We start from the raw sequence: 3,012 nt of genomic DNA on the forward strand, positions 1-3,012 counted from the left end.
AGATAAAGTATTTATATTTTAGAGACCACCACAGGACCATGAGACCATCACAGGACCACCACAGGACCCAGAGACCACCACAGCACCATCACAGGACCCAGAGACCACCACAGGACCATCACATAAGAATGAGTCCACTCAGTAGGCTGTGACTGGTCTCGTAGACTCACTAATACCAGCGGATGTTTACACCGGTGCTCCGCCCTTTAACCCCCCCCCTCCAGTGACAATATGGAGGGGGACCCTACATGGACCCTACATGGACCCGGGTCCCCCCTCCCAGTGCCCCAGGTCTCACAGTCCCTTTAGCCCCCCCACAGTACCCGGATGTCTCACCTCTCCACCAGTACTTCTGAGAGATGGTGTCCCACGTGACCTGCTGGTTCAGGTGCTCCCCCCCCCTCGGTGACGGTGTGCGCCTCGTTGATGAGCTCCCTCCTCCGGCCGTCCTGCAGCACCACCTCCAGCTCCGTGAACTCATGGTGGCCCTTCAGCCGGCGCTGGTAGAACAGAGTCCCGTCCCGGACCACGTAGCAGGTGGCCGCCTTCCGGATCTTCCTCTTGGTGTTCCCGGGCGTCCCCGGAGCGTACGGCTCCTGTTCATCCGTCAGATAGCGAATGATGGCCAAGTAGCTCTCCTCACACGACATGTCTCCTCCTCGCGGCTCTCTGCGGCTCGAGGACCCGTTTATATTTAATTTATAATTTATTAATATTTATAGACTGCGTGCAGACGGAAGATAACGTGAAATAAAGACGCCAACGACAACATTTCAAATTGTTTTTGAAGGTGGAACTGCAGTTCGTAACCGTCAGGGTAGACTTGCCCGAACAGACAAAATGGCTGCTGCACAACCGGAAGTTCCGTCCTCAGTGGCGGAAGTGCGTCGTTAACGTTGTCTGCCACCAGAGGGCGCAATGTGCCAACTTATAACTTGTTATAGCCGGAAACAGGCTCCAGATTCATTTCTTATTTAAGTTTATTGTTTTTATTGATCATTTAATCTTGATTAATCGTTACGATTATTTTGTTTCTTATCTATTTTTTATTGACATTAATATCTTAATTCACCATTTTTCTTATATACATTTTTTATTTTTATTCTAATAAATATATATATTTTTTGTAACTTAATATCTTAATTTATTGTAGGACATTCTTGTTTTGTTTATCTTTTATTTTATTTTCATTAATATCTTAATTTATTATTATAATCTCTTTAATTCATTTTTATTAAAATCTTAATTTAAGCATCTTTTATTTTTTATTATCTGACAAAAGACGACAAACTGCTCGTAGATCAGCTCATGAACAATCGAAGTGCATTTCTGTTTTGAACAGAAAAGTTTGTGTTCGATTAAAAGACAATAATAACTGTTACTGTGTTCTAGCTTCATGTAAATAATACTATTGTTTATATTACAGTAACAATGATTACTAAAGTGGATTCAAGAGAAAACACAGACAGACTGTTTAATTAAAACGTACAGATTGATTTGACATTGACTTATTAGTATTAGCAGAAATATATAAATGTTTTTAGATTTATTTCAGATCTGGTTCATTATTTTTCTGTGATCTGCCTCGCCTCTACCCCGCCACCCACAAGTTGTTGCCCCGCGGCCTGTTCCGAGGGCTGACAGACCTGACGGTGGGGTGCCTCACGGCGGGGGCGGCTCGAGACCTCGCGTCCGGCGCCAACGGGTGAGCGCCCGCCACTCGGAACCATAAAACCAAGTCACGGATTTCACCCGGGGGACATTCTGGAGGTATTGTGGCCGGGTGATGTGCCTCGTTGCTGGGGAGGTATGAGCCGAGAGTGGCCGGGTGTTATGGAGGTATATTTTATTTATTTGTATCCATCTAACCCTAACCATAACTTCCACTAGGAAGCCACGCACCCACCTAAACCTAACCCTTAAGAGATCACGGTTACTCCCGCATTTTACACGCGGGCCTTTGTGGAGGTATTGTAGCCGCGTAATGTTCCTCGTTGCTCGGCCTGGATGAGCGCATTTCTGCCGGAGACAGGCGGCGTGTTGTGGTAGTATTCTGACCGCGTAATAGGGAGAAGGAGAGGCGGTGGTGGAGAGGGAAAAAAATGTTAAAGTGTTAAAATGTTGATTAGAAACGTATTTGTAATAAGTCAATGTAATAAGTCAAACACAAACGTAATCAGGGAGAAAATACGTTTTTGGTCTAACGTAATTGAGAATGCTTTTTAGTTTTGGGGGAACGTCATTTTTAGGAGACAGTGAGGTGAGGTTCTGGCTAACAGCTGTCTGAAGCTCTTATTCACGTCACCACCTGAACACCAAGCATGCCAGTGCAAGTCTAAAGCCCCTTACATTTTATATCGAAATTGGAGGAGTTACAAAACAGCCCAAAACACCTGCAGTCTCATTCATGTTGGGTCTATAAAACACGCACTGCGGGCTTCTGGTCACAGAATAGCAAGAAAGGGGCTACCGCACACAATCACCCAAGACGTGTATGTATGATGGAGAGAGAGAAGCAAACAAGTTGGTCGTGATCCCGGTGACACAACACGGTGTCGCAGCATCGATGCTTTGTCCGAAGACATCCGGGCTGCATTAGTCGGTCGCGTGAAGAAGAGTGAGTTGTACTCTCTGCAAGTAGACGAGTCTACACATGTGGCCAATCTTCTGGTGGACGTCCGTTACCTTGTCTAAGGCACGGTGCAGGAAGATTTTTTGTCTTTTTTGTTTTTTATATTGTAAACAAACGCCACGCGCGAGCAAACTGTTCTCTCATTGGTCCGATTTTTATGCGGCTATAAATAGGCTCTGTTGCTTTTTTTTTAAGGTGTGGGGGATTCGGGGTGCGTGAACCCGGTCGGGATGTAGAAGGGGGTGCGTGGCCTAAAAAGTTTGGGAACCGCTGCTATATGAACCAGTCTTAGTGTAGTCCTGATCCTCTATATGAACCAGTCTCAGTGTAGTGCTGATCCTCTATATGAACCAGTCTCAGTGTAGTCCTGATCCTCTATA

General features: G+C 45.6%; 1 pseudogene; it reads right to left on the minus strand.

The window, feature by feature from the left end:
- Window positions 1-336: 336 nt before the first annotated feature.
- Window positions 337-884, minus strand: LOC116380157 (zinc finger and BTB domain-containing protein 11-like; annotated as a pseudogene).
- Window positions 885-3,012: the final 2,128 nt, after the last annotated feature.

Source organism: Anarrhichthys ocellatus, unplaced genomic scaffold, assembly GCF_004355925.1.
Source record: "Anarrhichthys ocellatus isolate YVR2014 unplaced genomic scaffold, GSC_Weel_1.0 scaffold6254, whole genome shotgun sequence".
Lineage (NCBI taxonomy): Eukaryota > Metazoa > Chordata > Actinopteri > Perciformes > Anarhichadidae > Anarrhichthys > Anarrhichthys ocellatus.